This window comes from Lepisma saccharinum, chromosome 6 (genome assembly GCF_977018435.1).
Source record: "Lepisma saccharinum chromosome 6, izLepSacc3.1, whole genome shotgun sequence".
Classification (NCBI taxonomy): Eukaryota; Metazoa; Arthropoda; class Insecta; order Zygentoma; family Lepismatidae; genus Lepisma; species Lepisma saccharinum.
In genome coordinates this window covers 66,161,545-66,180,109 of record NC_139234.1, presented here as the reverse complement: position 1 = coordinate 66,180,109, position 18,565 = coordinate 66,161,545, and positions in this window count along the sequence as shown.

Below are 18,565 nucleotides of genomic sequence, written 5' to 3'. Positions count from 1 at the left end.
GCTTAAGATGGTGGCAGATATTGCAGCCCAGATTCACCCCCACCTCCTCTTCAAGGACCCTCGGCTCCTCTAACGTCCGCTTCCGTAATTAGATACAATGCTTGTGTCTTTCTGTGTGTGGGGGGCCGAAACGTATAAAAGAGCGAACGAGCGACGGAATTTTCTAGGGATATAGGAGTTTCGTGTGTGGGTGGGATATAGTTCAAAAGATCGCAGAACTTTTCATGAACGTATCAAAATGTGTCTTCTGATGCTCAATAACTTCGTCTTACACCTTCCTAAGAAGAAGTACTTGAGTTAGGGATGGCCACAAAATTAGGATAACGGATATACTGATTTCAAAGTATCGGATATCCGTTTCCGATGCACCGGATAATCCGAATATCTGCATATTACGGACATCCGGATAATCCTATATCCAGATATCAGAATATCCGATTTCCGGATAAATCATATATCCGGATAATCCTATATCCGAATATAAGAATATTCGATTTCCGGATAATCATATACTCGGGTAATCCTATATCCGGATATAAGAATATTCGATATCCGAATAATCCTATACAGGATAATACTATATTCGGATATAAGAATATTCGATATCCGGATAATCCTATACCCGGATAATCCTATATTCGGATATAAGAAAATTCGATATCCGAATAATCCTATACCCGGATAATCCTATATCCGGATAATCCTATACTCGGATAATCCTATATCCGGATATAAGAATATTCGATATCCGAATAATCCTATAACGGATAATCCTATATCCGGGTATAAGAATATTCGATATCCGGATAATCCTATAACGGATAATCCTATATTCGGATATAAGAATATTCGATATCCGAATAATCCTATACCCGGATAATCCTATATTCGGATATAAGAATATTCAATATCCCGATAATCCAATACTCGGATAATCCTATATACCGTACGGATACAAGAATATCCGACATCCGGATAATCCTATATCCGGATACTCGTATATCGGGATATAAGAATATCCGATATCCGGATATTTCAAATTATCCTATTTTCTGTTAATCTTAACACATTTAACCTTTCTCAAGGGTCCCACGTTTCAACTTCCATGTAAGGTTTTTAGATAAGAGGCAAAATGGCCAATGTACTAAAAAAAAATAGCTCATTCATTCATGACAATCATAATAACCTATATATATTTCGTTTCACAAACTTACACACACACACACACACACACACACATACATATTACGAAATTTGCATTTTGACAGGATGAGCCAACCTGATTTTGATCCATGGCACACCCTTGCCCAGTGATAGCAGACGTGCGTGTCAAATTCTCTTGTTGCTCTAGTTCCTTAGATATCCACACATTTATGCAGACACAGACACAACGCAACTTGGGGGCAGCAAACTACGTTTATTTGCTAATAATACACGTACCGTAACTCTGCGTAACCAAGTTAGGAGACGTCCCCTTGGGAGTCTTTCCATTGACAACAATTCAACACCCTCCAAGTCTCACCCAGCCATTGTTGAGAGTTATTGTTATGATACCGAGGGCGTCACGTTCGAAACAGACGACGGCGCTGTAAGGGGACGTTTACCCAACTTCCGCGGAGTCGCCGAATGCTGCGAGGTAGAGTTTATGTTCGCTCGTCTCTCTCTCTTATAAAAGAGGAGCGGCGAAAAGTACGTCGCTCCCAGAGTTTCATTTGTTTCGCGCCCGTGTCGGGCTCAAATTGAAGTCTCCCCCCTCCCTCTCCCTCCCTCTCTCTGGATCCGGACCACCATTCCTGGCTTCCCACTGAAGTTTAAATCCTTATTCTAAAGATTTTCTTTCGCCCCTATCCTTTTCAGCGCTTTTAGAGTTCAGAAAATGGCTATAACCCCTACATCGCACAAGTCGGTCCACACGAAAAGTAACATGAATGGCGCCGTTGACAAAGTTGAATATTATATATAATAATGATAATCAAATGTTTATTAAACTCTTGTAGAAATTTCAGCGAAGAATGCAGCTTCGACCAGGACTTGAACCAGGGTCTCTGCCATACCATGTCATTTCTCTACCAACTTTAACCATATATAGTGTCCAAAGAGCCACTGCACACATTTCATTTTTGTCCCTGCATAATACGAAAAAGACGGCAATATCAAACAGCTACGTAACCAGCCAGTCGATGTTTTATGTGTGGAGCTTGCATTTTCGCTAAAATTTCTACATACGAAATACATACCCTTGCTTATTGGGTTAATCAGGTGCCCGATTATTATCAAGCACTACTGTTTCTTCTTAATTTATTTTTACATTTTATGCAGCTGACACAATAAAATGCAGAGTTATTCTGTTTTGTTTTTAACTGTTACTCGTTCAACAAAAAATATTTTTATGTAAGGGGGAAATTTCAGAACTCAATCTCTCTTTTGTTGCCAGATTAGTACATACAGGTCGCTCTTTATCCACAATATCTACACTGATTGGCTGATTTTCAAATTACGTTAGATAGCCACTATTAGCACCAGCGAAAGAGTTGAACACACATGCTTGAAACCATAGGCGTGCGCACGAGTGGGCAAGGGGGGACAGTATGTCATGACATCAACGGTTTTGCCCCCCCCCTCCTAATCAGAGGGTCTGCGCGCACCTATGATTGCAACATCTCCAAAAAGTTGCCAATCTTTCCGCAGATTCTATCCACGTGTCTTTTACACTGCACGTGCTGCTCTTTGGAATCCTAAGTTGTTTTTTTTTCATGCAAGGAGAAAAAGCCATTCTCTTGACAACTCTTTAAAGCATGACACTTAGCCAAATTGTCTCGCCGTCTGTCTCCAAATGTATCTTTCCATTTTCTTTTCTCCCCCTCCGAACCCGCTTGGTAGTTTCAAGAACTGCATGCATTCCCTTTTCTCCGAAGAGAAGATGCCACACGGTTGATTCCTGCGCTTGTGACATGACAAATCGCCGTGTCCTGCCGAATTACTGGGGAAATGTCCTCCCGGCCCCCTCTTCGGTTGCGCTCCGGCTGTAATGAATCCTAGCCCTTGCTTTCTGGGGGAACAGGAGGCAGTGTTGCTACATGAAGGGAAATTTCCCCTCTCTTAAGGGGAATTAGGACTTTTCATTTCCCCTCCCTTGAGTACATAATGGTTTATTTTTTGTATATTTTTCATCGCTTTTCTACTGCTTCGGTTAATAGCAACGATGAAGATGAATGATGAACTTATGAGATGACCGACGGAACGAACAGAACTGTCCATTCAAGGGATCGAACCTCGGACATATGGACCGGTAGCGAGGAGGCTGACTATAAGCATGTATGTTATGAATTTATTCAAGATTTTCATACATACGAACATGAGTGAAGAGAAATACAACAACAATACTACTACTAATTTACCCAGACTCCGTGGCGGAGTTGTTTTGCGCAGCCTGCTACGATGCCAAGGTTCACGGGTTCGAATCCCGACCAGGACATGGATGTTCCTTGTGAGCGTCCCTTCATCAATTTCATCATATCACCGAGTCATCTTCATAGTCACAATTAGTCAAAAGAGGAAGAAAAGCAACGATAAATAACAAAAATGAAATCAAATACTAATTATTAATTTTGTTATTATTCATATATCATGTGATTATATGTCTTTAGATGAAGGGAAAAATTGAGCGATAAAAGGGAATTTTACCCTCCCAATGTGGCAACACTGACAAGAGGAGCAAAAAAAAAAAGTTTGGGGGATAGTGCGTGGCTGAGGGTGGAACAAAGAGATCCATCATTTTGACTTTCAAAGACGAATGTTTTACGTCTCCATAACGAAGAGCAGCGCAAAGAGCATTTTCTTGTCGGATGACCGCGAAAAGAAACCGATGTCCAATGACAAGAAAAGAGTTCAGAAGAGGGGAAAAGTCGAGGCGTCCTTCCCTCCCCAATTGCATTACACTCAAGACAACAGCCTGCCACAGTCATGGAAATCGAATTCCGAAACTTTAGTTTCCAAACCTCTCCTCCTAAACTAATAATGCCCCTGCGGAAATATCCATTACCTGAAACCTTAATTATTATTGGTGGGTGCACGTTGAAGATTTTGTGGGAGTTGCATCATGGCAAGGAGTTGTTTTAGGAAGTGGGATATACGTATCTTGAAAAATGGTGTGACGTCATGTTTATGAAATAAAAGGATGGAGAAGAAGGGACAGAGTGAGAAAAGAGATAAAGAAAGAGAAAGATAAAAACTCCATAGATTCGAAGAAAACTAAATCAACTTCCCAGAATCAGAGCAGAGGAAATAAGAAAAAAGCATGAAGAGAAAAAGAGAAATAAACAAATCACTAGAAACAGAAAAATTATCTCAAGGAAAAAGGAGAAACAAAAACTCGAGGAAGAGAGAGAGAGAGAAATAAAAGAATGATACTGAGAAAGGGAAATAGAGTGAGAAACATGAACAGATATTAAAGAGAGAGATAAAAACTAGAGAGAGTTGGAGAAATAAATGTAAAACAACTGGCCAGAAAGAGAGAGAGAGAGTCATAGAGAGAAGGAGTGAAATAAACCTCCCTAACTGTCCATGTTGGGGCCCATGCTAAACACATCCCGTAGAAACATTCGAAATTTACCGGTAAAAAAAATGCGCTCCTTGAATAAGCATTGAAATATTAACCAGTAATTAATTCAATTAAGCACTCTACATGTTGATATTCATGAACCGAACTATTAAACATCATTACAATGCATCGCCCAAACATGAAAGCATTAAATTTCAGCCTAACTTCTATGTTTGGTCACCTCCATCAAAAAGAGATAGCTCATTGTGGCATGACCTATCATCTGTTTATTTATTTATTTTTACCGAGAGTTTTATTTAGTCAACTTTATAACGGGCTAAGAGTTATGTGGGACCCGAAAAGAGAGAAAGAGAATTATAGACTGAAAGGAGAGAGAGAGGGGGGAAGAGGTAAAGAAATGAGAGAGATAGAGACGAAAAAAGAGAAATATAAAAGAGAAATGGGAAACGTAGAAAGTAAAAACATAAACGGGGGAAAATATAAATAAATAAGAGAGAGAGAGAGAGAAATATAAAACAGAGATAAGGAAATGAGAAAATAGATAGGAGAAAAATATAAAAGAGAAGAAGGAAAAGGAGAAAGGAAATTATAAAATCAGAAAAATATAAAGAAATGAGAGAGGAAAGAAGAAATAAAGAAAGGAAAGAAATAAATAAATACCACAAGTGCGCGGACACAGAGAGACAGTGGGAAGAAGGGAGGGACAGAGAGGTAAATATAGTAGTAGAGGAAATATACGGTTTCACCCGGAAATAATTGCATCACAAATGTTTTTGTGCCAGATTGTGCGGAATGATATAGTGAATAATATCTAAAAATCCGCCATCCAAATGTTTGGGGGAAATCCGCCATCTTGGAAAATGGCGGCCAAAATTCAACTTAAATATTTTAAAAAAATTAATATCTCGAAAACAGTGCATTGTAGACAAAAAGTGAAGATAACCAAAATGAAAGAACAGAAAATTTCCTAAATTACGGTTTTTGTTTGACAGAGCTACCATAAATTCGGGTCATATCATAGTTTATGCAGCTCTCTTCACGCTACTTGTAGAAAAGTAAAGTGCATTGCAAATGAACATGTTTCTGAGATACGTTCAATAAATCGTTGGCCTGCTCAATTCAGAAGTAGAAGCTAATGTAAGTTCAAGCTCTGAGGTGCTGAAAAATCTTTATATACATTCTCTTCAACTCTGAAAGATAACAGGATACTACTGTTCTGTGGCTGCAATACATTAGGATGCTCGATATTCGTCGGAATTTCATTAAAGTCGAGCGTATTGCGAAGTGGGGTTTACATCTTCAATCAGTTACGCATATATTATCCTTTTACTGCATCAGGAGCAACACATGTACTATAATTGCAAATCTGTATGTAGAGGAAATAACGAAATTTAACATGTTAGCCTACGAAAAATTCTGCAATGGACTCTAAGGCAAAGTGACCGGATTAGAACCGTATCATATTAGTTCAATGTATTGACAGTGGTGGCGATTAGGGATGGGGGATGGGGAGCAGTCCCCCCCTATACACACTTTTTGTGCCCGGACTATGGTATCTTAATTCTAAGCCTTGTCTACCAGTAGATTTGAGCCAAAATCATCTGCCCAAATTGCATTTTCAATACGATTATTTCTAATTACAGTCAGTGGAAAGTAAACTATCCTTGCACCTCCACCCCCACACCTCCCCTCTTGTTAAGACACCTAATCGCCGCAACTGTGTGCGTACATTTTTGAACAACAAAAACAACATGTAAGTAGCAAACGCCACGTGAACGAAACACTGCAGAAACCAATGTATTACGTTCTCACCAATATCATAATCGCACTACAACGCCAGGTGTCCCTGATTCGAATCCCGACCTGGGTATGGATGTTTAAGAGTGTCCATTCATCAATTTCATCATATCATCACTCATTCCCATCTTTGCAATTTAGCCAAAAGTGGCACAAAAAGCGAAGTAAAATAAATCAAATCCAAACAATCAATCAACCAATATCATATGAAATGGAACACGTATATTTAGGGAAACGCATGACTCTGCATTAAACTCCATATCTCCTCAACCCCTGACTCTAAAGGCACGAAACGAAAAAGAATCTCTAGAGCAAATCATAAGCTATGAATTTGATTCAGTGACTTTAGGACGTAAATTACACACTTTCTTACATATTTGCTGTTTTTTTGTGTCGGAAACAAACTTTTATGTCAATTCTAAAAATTAAAGAAAATATTTGAAACTTTCTAATTCGATTAAGATTTATGGTAGCTTTATCAAACAAAAACCGTAATTTAGCAAATTTTCTGTTCTTTCATTTTGGCTATCTTCACTTTTTGTTTACAATGCACCGTTTTCGAGATATTGATTTTTTAAAATATTTGTTGAATTTTGGCCGCCATTTTCCAAGACGGCGGATTTTTAATGTATTATTCACTATACCATTCCGCACAATCTGGCACAAAAACATTTGTGTTGCAATTTTTTCCGGGTTAGGCCCTTCTTTTCCGTTCGTTTCCTCTACTATAGAGACCAACAAAAAGAGTGATGTAAGTAAAGAAGTAACAGAGAAAAAGGGAGAAAGGTAAAAAAATGCGACCCAGAGTGAGAGAGAGAGGAAGGAGGAGAGACGGAAAGATGTGGGGAAGAAAGAGGAAATGACGAAGTGTAATATTGGTAGAGATGTAGTTATGAAAACTTTTATCTTAGAAATATAATGCGCATTGTATTATATAGAGTGATACTATAACGACGATAAAACTTAGTAGTCGCCTTATCCTCATATCGACACTCCCGTTGTTTTCTGTATAATATTAATGCTCCGTCTCCGTTCAAGTGGGAGGAAATTCTGGTAACCATTCGTCAGGCATTGGGATTATATACTATATAAGAGTGCGTGAGAGAGAGAGAGAGAGAGAGAGAGAGAGAGAGAGAGAGAGAGAGAGAGAGAGAGAGAGAGAGAGAGAGAATGTGTGTGTGTGTGTGTGTGTACGTAGTCCACTGACCCAAGACCGAAAATTAGCAACCAGAAGAAGGGATACAGATTCTTGAAAGAAGAATACCCTTTGTTCCTCTTCAAATAGCAGGGGTCGCGGGTTTAAATCCGGGCCTGGGTATGGGTGTTCTTTGTGAGCGTCTCTTCATCAATTTCATCATGTCACTCATCCTCATCTTCGCGATTAGTCAAAAGTGGCAGACAAGCGAAGTAAATTGAACCAAATCAAACCAATCTTCAAATATCAATATCATCCTAACTTTGCTAGATCTTTAGAATTTTGTATTTATTACGTTCTTCACTTGGAACATCTACACTCTGACTAGGGAATCTGTGGAGAAATGCCGCACATAATGTCAAGAAAGGGGAGAACGCGAGTAGGCGGACAAAACCGTGCACGATGGCGCAAACTGCTGGTAGCTGCAGCCGCGGTTTCCCTTCATTCACTCACTTCTCCTCTCACGAGCTCATCGGCCGAGCCTTCCTGAGTCACTACTTGCGCAGAGACTTGTTTTCGTTATCTTGCTCCATAGATTCCCGGGACAGAGCCTGCCAATACTCCCAGCACATTCCTACTTGAATTGTTTTATGAGTAACTGGCAGGATCAGTCCACACGCGTCATATTACACCGACGTCGATCTTCTCCACGAGCTGCGAATGCTCACCCATTGGCGGTTGGCGGCCAGCGCATTGTGCGGCGACTATTGTTGGCACGGCGGGTGTCTTCAAGTAATTGGATGACATGGTTCGGCGGTCCCATCCGCGCCGGCTGGACCAGGGATGCTGGAACGGGAGATCAATCGAAAGCCCTTCCGAGTAATCCGATCGCTTCGGTGCAAACGAGCGCCGCTAATCCCGTCAACGGGAATTTGCCTTTATCGGCGACCGCACCCGGCGACCAGGGAAGGATATGCGTGAAAAATTCGCATAGACTTGTCAGGGGAATGTATGGAAGCTACCGGGTGGGTGGGGGGGGGGGGGGGGGTTGGTCCGGAATGGGCAGAAGAAATTGAGTTCACGGCCCTGTTGTCACGGACAAAACGTCCCGTTCTTTCATCGGCAAATGCCACTGTGGCGAACGCGTTAAAGTTTTTAATAAAGGAGTGAATAACTGGCGATTTAATTGAGAGGGATGCCGGGATTGGCTATGGTTTCCATTTGTTCCTAAATGCTTGACGCAGAGGGAACGGCGCCAATTAAAGAGACGGGAAGGGGATGCAAGGCTCTAGAGCCAAGTTGAATCCTTGAGAACTATACTGATCGCATTTTCAACTGGCGGTTGAGAAACAACGAATCAGCGATCAGTTAACTTCCCTTCGACTGACATCGGGCATTTTTGACTCACAAAGCACCTATAGTTCCTGGCAGGACGAAACAAATGAGCGTCGGATACACAGAATTTACTTTTTAAGAAATTAGTTCTTTAATCATTACATTTGGAATTGTAGAATAGAAGTTACAGTGATTTTAGTAAAGGTGTGAAAACGCTAAAATCACCGCACGCCGCTGGTTGCCAGATCCAAACGCAAGCCTGAAAAAAAATTCAATGTCTGTTTTGCCACTTGAAAGATTTAGAAATTAGTGGTTAATTCATTATTTTTTTAAAAAAAAAAATGCTGAGGCGACAAATTCAAAATTGGTGGAAATGGTATGCAACGATCCCGTGGGATCGAACTGGGTGCTGTAGCTCACTGATCACTCAACCTTGACGGTGGAGCAACTAGCTACTCATTGTGAGCTTTAAGGTTAAGGTGGAACAGGTAGTAATTAAACACACACGAATGGCAAAACACAACACCTGAGTTTTAAACCCCCAAAGACTGGATCAACATGGCTATTGGAAAGGGTATATCTGTCTCCGCACAGCAGCAGAAGATCTGCGAAGAGAGATTATGCTCGAGACTGTACAAAGAGTCTGACTTGCGACTCGCCTCGACACGGTCTCGCCCAAATCGTCCTCCTGCCTCTCTCTGTAATGCTCGTAACTCACTCCTCGAATGCCTGACTTAGCACTGACCACTGACCTCTCTCACCAGATATTTATTCAGATTGATTTCACTAAACAACTGCACAATCAGATCTCTCTTCCTTGATTGCGATTGCCTTACGCCTGTTCACAACAATGGCGATCAAGGAAGCTCGGCAATGTCTGACAAAACATTCTTTAGATGTTTCTAGACGTTTCCTGTCTGTAAAGGTGATGGCTAAATGTCTGGGATTTGAAGTTCGTTGTATGTACGAACGGGCAGAGCAAAGCAGTGTACGCTGCTGCAAACGTCTGGTAGCTGCAGACGAGTTTCCCCTCTAATGCGTTCATTGCTAGGATTCCGTGCTCGTAGCGAACACACAAACTTGCCCTGTCTTGTTTGTCCTTGAAAGTGGTCGACATGCAAGTGTTGCCAGTGATACCTTATAATCATTTTGTGTTTGAAATTAGCTAAATGAAGGATCCTCAACAATTTAGGTTAATTACATGAAAGTTTTTGTTAAAATATTGATATATTTCATCTTCCTTAAAATCAAATTTTACATAGGAAGTGTAAATGTCAATCAACCTAGGTTACTTATTGTACAAAGGACAACTTCCTAAGACATTTGTAAATGTTATTATCAATTTTCAGTTGTTCCAAAACTGTTTTTATCCGGGTGTCGATGTACATGTAAGTCTTCTTCCTTTCACCGCTAGAGACTGCAAGTTCTCCCTGCCTAATTTGGAACATGGCTAAATGCCTACGTTGTTAGGTTAGGCTAGCTATGTTAACCTAACAGGTCTAACCTAACCTCGTAGGCATTCCTCGTCTGACGTCAGAACACAAGGTAGCAAAACTGTTATACGACAAGGAAGACCCGATTCAAGAATGATCAGGGTGAGTCAGGCCAAGTCAAGAGGCACCAGCCACTGAGGTGTTTCTCCACGCAAGTTGGCTTATCACGGGCAACACTTGCATGCTGACCAGATTCAAGGACAAATAAGACAGGACAAGTTTGCGTGTTCGCTAACAGCACGCTAATGCAAATCCTTCCGTAACTGTGTTCGCTAAGAGCAGCACGAGTTTGATACGAGCATGTTCGCTAACAGCACGGCACCATTGCTAGAGTCCTCTCGAGTCACTACTTGTGCAGAGACTTGTTTTGATCCGCTTGCTCCAGAGATTCCCTGGAACTCACTTGTACTTGCGAATTTTACAGCCGTTAGATATCGTTGTCTAACGCTTTCAAAAAAAGGCAAATTACACTAAAGATCACATCGCACGATATATCCTTCAATGTTATGCAAACCCTCAACTCTAGGTGTTTGGGGGTTATCTAATTTCACCCTCACTTAGTAGAACAATAATCTCGCTTGTGACCAGTGTCCCTTCGTTTTAAGCTGGAAGAATAAGAGAACAAAGATTGCCATGGAGACACACACACGAGGAAGTTATTTTTTTTCCTCCGTACAGGACATCCAGTTTACATAAGTGGATGCCACACTGAATTTCCTTGAGTATTGCTCCCCGGGACTTGACATCTCTATGACGTCACAGAAGTTAAAGAACGTAATCCAGAATGTAGTTGGCATTTCCGCTTATCTTCAAAAATAGGGTCATGCCTTATGCAGCCCTCTTGTTACGGTCGCTTCTCCGAAAGACGCAGAAAAGAAGAAAAGTCAAAGAAGGAACCAAACGAGGTAGAAGGGGGGGGGGAGGAAGTAACAAAACACAAACCTTTCTGAGCAGCGGCCTTTTACATTTAAAATTCAGCTTCTTCCATTTTACTTTACAAATAAGATGAAGGCCTGTGTGGGTCGTGTCGCCTCTTTTCATGGCCTGAATACTCTGCTCCGTCGTCCAAAGAAACTTCCCTTCATTTTAATGCGTAACGCAATGCCAATATTGGGTTTCCTGCGAGGCCACTTCTTCAGCAATGTTGCCAACTGTTTACGTTGACAAAGCGCTACAAAGGCCACTTACGAGACTTATAAAGGGAATATGCTAATTTGTGTGTTGTGAACGTGATCCTCGTTTCGGCACTCAATAATGAAATTACAGTATTTCAGATCACGCTCCATATAAAATCCTTCTCTGTATTTCCCTGTAAGTAAATTATCTTGCAAGCAATCGAATACCTTAACCTGGGATCTCACTCCATGGTTTATTCTTGAGTATCTTTTTCTGCAGGTAAATCCTTGTGTGGTAAGTAGCCCAACCCTTATGAGCAGAAACCTCACTTCATTTTTTTTTTTTATCCTTCAATGTTTTCCCTGCAGGTAAATTGTTTGGCTAACAGTCCAAAGCCTATAAGGATAAATCTAATTCATTTTTTATCCTTCAATGTTTCTCCTGCAGGTGAATTGTTTGGCAAACAGCACAACGCTTATAAGTATAAATTTCACTCCATTTTTATCCTTCAATGTTTTCCCTGCAGGTAAACTGTTTGGCAAACAGCCCAGCGTCTATGAACAGAAATCTTACTCCATTTTTATCCATCAATGTTTTCCCTGCAGGTAAATTGTTTGGCTAACAGTCCAAGGCCTATAACGATAAATCTCACATCATTTTTTTATCCTTCAGTGTTTTCTATGCAGGTAAATTGTTTGGTAAACAGCACAACGCCTATAAGGATAAATTTCACCTCATTTCTATCCTTCAATGTTTTCCCTGCAGGTAAATTGTTTGGCAAACAGGACAATGCCTATAAGAATAAATTTCACACCATTTTTATCCTTCAATGTTTTCCCTGCTGGTAAATTGTTTGGTTAACAGTCTAAGGCCTATAACGATAAATCTCACATTATTTTTCATCCTTCAATGTTTTCCCTGCAGGTTAATTGTTTGGCAAACAGCACATCGCCTATAAGTATACATTTCACTCCACTTTTAACTTTCAATGTTTTCCCTACAGGTAAATTGTTTGGCAAACAGCCCAGCGTCTATGAACAAAAATCTTACTGCATTTTTATCCATCAATGTTTTCCCTGCAGGTAAATTGTTTGGTAAACAGCACAACGCCTATTAGGATAAATTTCACTCCATTTTTATCCTTCAATGTTTTCCCTGCAGGTAAATTGTTTGGCAAACATCCGAGCATCTATGAACAGAAATCTCACTCCATTTTTATCCATCAATGTTTTCCCTGCAGGTAAATTGTTTGGTAAACAGCACAACGCCTATTAGGATAAATTTAACACCATTTTTATCCTTCAATGTTTTCTCTGCAGGTAAATTGTTTGGCAAACATCCGAACGTCTATGAACAGAAATCTCACTCCATTTTTATCCATTAATGTTCTTTCCTGTAGGCAAATTTTTTGGCAAACAAGCCAGCGTCTATGAACAGTAATGTCACTGCATTTTTATCCATCAATGTTATCGCTGACGGTAACTTTATTTGACAAGCAGATGAATGCCCACTATTTGAGATCTCACTGCATTTTTTACTTTTCACTCTTGTCATGTGTGAATTGTTTGCAAGCAGACCAGGTAGAGAAGGAAGATAATTTTAATCAGTTCCAATTGGGATCATGACTTGGAACTAATATCAATGAATTCATTATAACAAAGTGACTGATCTGGGCTGGGTAAAAGTTTTAAGCAAGACCTGAATCACAAATTTCGGGCAAAAATGAGTTTCTCTCTCACAACTCACCCTCATCGGCAAAATTATGCCAAAGACACAGAAGAGCGACGTAAAATGCCAGATCATAAAAGCATGACAATATTTCTATGGTTTTTTTTACAACGCCCCAACGAACGACACAAAAACAAGAATTTAATATTTCATTTTGCTGTGGGGCCTCTCAATTAGCAGTCACAAAGGAAACTTGCCCACGCAAAACGCAATGACCTACCTATGGGGAAAAAAAAGGCTTTATTTCATGTTGTTTCATTATTACTTGGTGAAAATAAAAAGCAAGTGCAATAAAAAAAATGCGCACAGAATGAACTGTGATCAGAAAAGAATTCCAAAAAATGGAGGGGTTGGGGACGTTATTGAAAAAGAGAGGGCACAGAGAACTTATGAACAAAACATATTTATTATTAATACAGGCAATAGTGGCGTGGTTCAGAATACTATGCAATTTTGAAAACATGTGCTCTTCTGACATATTTACGAAACATTCAAACTTGTCTGCCAGTTTATTGAAATACTAGAATTGCAGTTTATTTCTACTTGTTTCGGTAATAGAAAAAGTATTCACTTCTTACTAAGCGTAGGCCTAAAGGGAAAAGCTGTAGCTTTTGGGTTAGAACGCTTTGGAAGCTACAAACGGAACGTTTTAACTCGCCAGTATTACACTCTGTCCTGTGTGTTTTCCCGTTTCACCTTTTCCCATTTCGCCATATGCCTTATCAGCTCATAAAAAACAGGTTATCTCCAGTTGTCAGTTTAAGAGGCCATATCATGGGCAGCGGAAAAACAGACCTTCATTCAGAACACTTTTCCTCGAAAACTATTTGAGGCATTTGAATGAGCTTTGTGGTGAATTGATCAGAAAGGATGAATCTTAACAGTGATTATCGAATTTTTTTAATCACTTCCATATTTTAAAAGATATTAGCTGTCAAATATCTCAGTTTTTGGATCGGCGTATAGAGCCCGATTCTAAGTTACTGTAAAAATTTAACCTTGCAAGGCTTTCTTGCATCCTTCCTGAGTAAACTGATTTTTTTATTTTTCAAATTGAGAGGCCTTGCAAGGCTTTCTTGCATCCTTCCTGAGTAAACTGATTTTTTTATTTTTCAAATTGAGAGGCCCATTGTGACAATACGCCATTGCAAACATTGATATGCATTTTCAAACAGCTTTGTGAATGGCTTTATTCGAGCCATAGCGGGGCTGGCCATCGGCTGGTGGGGTTATGTTCAAGTCCTACAAGTTCAGCCGTCTGCCGAGAGATGGCTCTGACCATGTTTTACTACTGTGGGCGTGGCTTAGATTACTTCTTCTTCTACCCTTGGCATCGTCTTTTCCTGGGGGCGGTTTTTGACCGTGCTCCGACCATTTCGGAAAATCCAAAGTTGATTTCCTTCACCCGGCTGTTTTTTCATTGTGTTTCATTTGTCTTATTTCTATTTTCCAAAAGAATAAATACATTAATACAGAGACTGTCCCAATTGAATCTTACATAAATTATAGCAAAATTAAATTTGTTTTAAGTCAATTACATGCTCAAATAGGGTAATCGGGACTGGGGCTACAGGATACAGTGGGATCCAGACCACTGTGTAGTTCTACCGGGGATCGAACGTGGGACCCCTTGAATACAAGGCGAGATAATTACTACTAATTTCATCGAGGAAACTCTAGGACTTATTTGGGGAGGGGTCCGGACCCCTCCCCAAGAAAGACTTACCAAGTGCAAAAATTAAATAATGAAAATATATTTGTGTAGTATTTATTACATAATCGATGGTTATAATTTCCTTTGAACTTATTGATTGATTTGTTGTTTCTAAGTCCACTTTTTGCACAGAAAGGCTAATCGGGACTGGACTTACAGCTTAAAGTGAGATTCGAACCACTACTTGCATCCACCGGGTATCCAAACCGGGATTCCTTGATTACAAGGCAACGACGATACCACTGCGCCATCGAGGAGGCCCACTCTTTGAACTTATTGGAAGAAAGATTGGAAGTAGGGGGCTTAGAAGGACAGTACCAATTACCAAAGATTTATGCTTGCACGCTACTATTTATAACAATATGCATAAAATATTAATCAGGAACTTTACTTTTCGCTAACCGGATCTAACATTCTCTTTTATTCAATAAATATTAAATTCTTCATCAATTTGAAATGAATTTCTTTGCCAGGGCACTTGTGTGCACTTATGCCGATCTTAACTACAGGTAAGCTAGATAATGAATACGTTCTGTTATCCGATCTTTTTACCTATTTATGTGATAATAATATAATTTTAACTTAAACATCATATTATGTTGTTTGTGTTGCACCTGATTCAAAATCGGTCATAATTTATTTCGGAAATTAGTTTTGGGAGGATAAAGACCATCGATAGGAGAGATTGACTGTCGTTCGATTACCGGAGGAGAGGGAGATGAAAGTGGGCTCTCCCGCTGCATGGGGTGCATCTACGTCCAAGGGACTCTACTATATAACTACGTGGGAGCATAGAGACGATTTGCATCGCCTCTATAAATAAGCGAGACTGTGAATATGTAAAGAGCAACCACCACCCACCCACCAATATGCCTTCAAAACACATTGCATAATGCAGGTTGGTGGCTTTACCAATTTCTTTCAAATACAAGTAGTTAATTATAGTAACAAAACATCTTTTTATACATAATTGGATTTTTCAAAATTACAATAAAATAACAAAGCAACCAATTTTGTTGTAATTCTACAGTGCGTCCATTTCGATCTTCAGCCGAGAGATCGGGAGAAGCGTGGCGGGCGGCGCTGACGGAGATGCCGACATTTGCGGCCTGTAATGCCCGCTTATTTTTATGGACATACGCAGACATTTATATAAATAATAAGTCAAACAGGGCCGCAATTTTGAAACGAAGTCATGTAAAGGAAAATACTACCCTTGCATAGGGGTTACAACAACAAAAATATAGGTTATATAAATAGAAAAAGTTGACCATTTTCTCAATTATTATCTTTTGGACCACATGGTATTAAATGGCCATATTTTGCTTTAGACCTAATAATATTAATTAAAATATGCAAGTTTGATTAAATTAGCGCATATATTGCGTATCAGTGGAAGTTTTATAAAAATAGATCAAATACATTCACAGAGTCGGTTTTATGCAAGGATAATGTTGGAAAATTTTCAGCTTGAAATCATTCACACTGAGAATCGAAACCTGGGTTTACTACGTGGGAGTCCGATGTCATATTTTCTCTGCTATTCTCATATATCAGTATTTACTCAGTTCCATATTTTTTAACATTCACATTCAGAACATAAACATCCATGTCTTACTCGGGATTCGAACCCGGGACCCCTGCTGTCGTAGCGCGCTGTGCTAACTACCTCGCCCCGGAGGTCAAATACAAGACTACTGGGACTCCTTATTCGTTGAAGAGAAGAAGCTTTCACAATTGCGTATGTTACAAGCCACATATTGTTGCTGCAGGACTCAATATTATCGTCTGGAATTTTGACACGAAATGGTAAGATCAGCTTTTGGCAATGAAGATGCCAATCGACCCGAACAGCAAAACCTAGGAGATGTCTGAGGAATGAAATGACAAGGGTTTTACGACCTGTCAATCACTAACTGCCCGTGTACCGGAGGAGGCGTGTTCTTGAGGGCCTCGCGAAGCGGGCCTGGACAAAACATCTGGTGGTGTAAACACTGTGCGCGCTCTATCGGCAGAAGGAAGGCGAATTCGGAAAAGGCCTTTCCATGATATACAGTCTTAAGGCGAAATGGGAAGTCCCCTTCGCCTTTTCCCGTTTCGCCTTAAAACCGGAGGAGACATAATGTACGTTCGTTTCTAAACATATTCATCCACCTGTGCACACCAGCTGTGAGACTTGTCTTCAAGTAGCCGTGCAATGAAGATTTTGGAGAATAAATATTTCCCTTCTTCCACATGTCAGTACACACCAGTGGCGTATACTGAGACAAAGGTCTGGGCTGTCTCGCTATGTCACATGGTCCTAGGCTATGAATAGAAATAAGTTTACCAACTCCTAAGAAATTAGGTTGCCAACTCATAAGTAATCAGGTTGCCAACTCATAGTAAATCAGGTTGCCAACTCATAGTAAATCAGGTTGCCAACTCATAGGAAATCAGGTTGCCAACTCATAGGAAATCAGGTTGCCAACTCATAGGAAATCAGGTTGCCAACTCATAGGAAATCAGGTTGCCAACTCATAGGAAATCAGGTTGCCAACTCATACGATATCAGGTTGCCAACTCATACGATATCAGGTTGCCAACTCACTGATATGAATAATTTTATTTACAATTTCTGATCGATTTTCTCCTGTATTTTATCATCTAGACTCCAGGCTTCCCAGATACCCTAGCTAGCCTAGAATATACGCTCCTGGTACACATATATGTGAATTCCCATTGGTGGAGCAGCTAGATAAACCATTAGAGAAGCCTTGTCACAGATAAATGGAGACTGCGAATAACAGTTGTTTACAACTAGTGGTAAAGTGAAGATTTTGTCCTTATGTATCCTTGATTCAACGCGTGGTGGTAAACTGCTGTGCTACGGTGACCGACCATGTGTACAGCATTAACTACCGTGCTCGAAACAAACCTTATTGGAAATGAAAGAATGCAAAACCTGTGTTATTCTTGTTGGGGAAGAAGTGTAAAAAGTGTCAGTAATGTATACAGATAAAAGACAGGAGGCCAATGCATATGGAGAAAAGTTCAGGAACTAGAATTGTGCTTTTTCGAGTTTTAAAATACACTGGAATGCATTACGTGAACGCAGTACCCAATTTTGTTCATCTGTAATATGTGTAACTTGTAATAAATTGCACATATGTGTGTGTGTCGTATGTGTTTTTATGTTTTTTTATATTTGCATTTGAGTGTCATTTATCATGTTTAGTGTAAGCCTACATACATTTCTATTTGATTCTATTTCGGGTTTAATAATTAGACAAAAGTCATCCCTGGAATAACCCTCCCGTGTGTTATTCCCCTGCCGGACCCTGTGGCGGATTGGTTAGCACATCGCGCTGCGACGCCAAGGGTTCCGGGGTCGAATCCCGTGCTTGGTTGTTTGTGAATGTCCATTCATCAATTTCCTCATTTCATCACTCATCCCCATCTTTGCAAATTAGCCAAGAGGCAAAAAGCGCGAAGTAATATCAACTAAATCAATCAATCAATGTTATTCCCCTCTCTCGCCTTTTAGAGAGAACTTCCCATTCGCCTTAAATTTGACCACTACAGATCAACCGGTTTTGTATGTGATGATAAGGCATATGGCGAAATGGGAAAAGGCGAAACTGGCATAAACCATGTACTGGTAATGTTTGCTGAGACTGTGAAAAAATCGATACCTTTGATGTTGG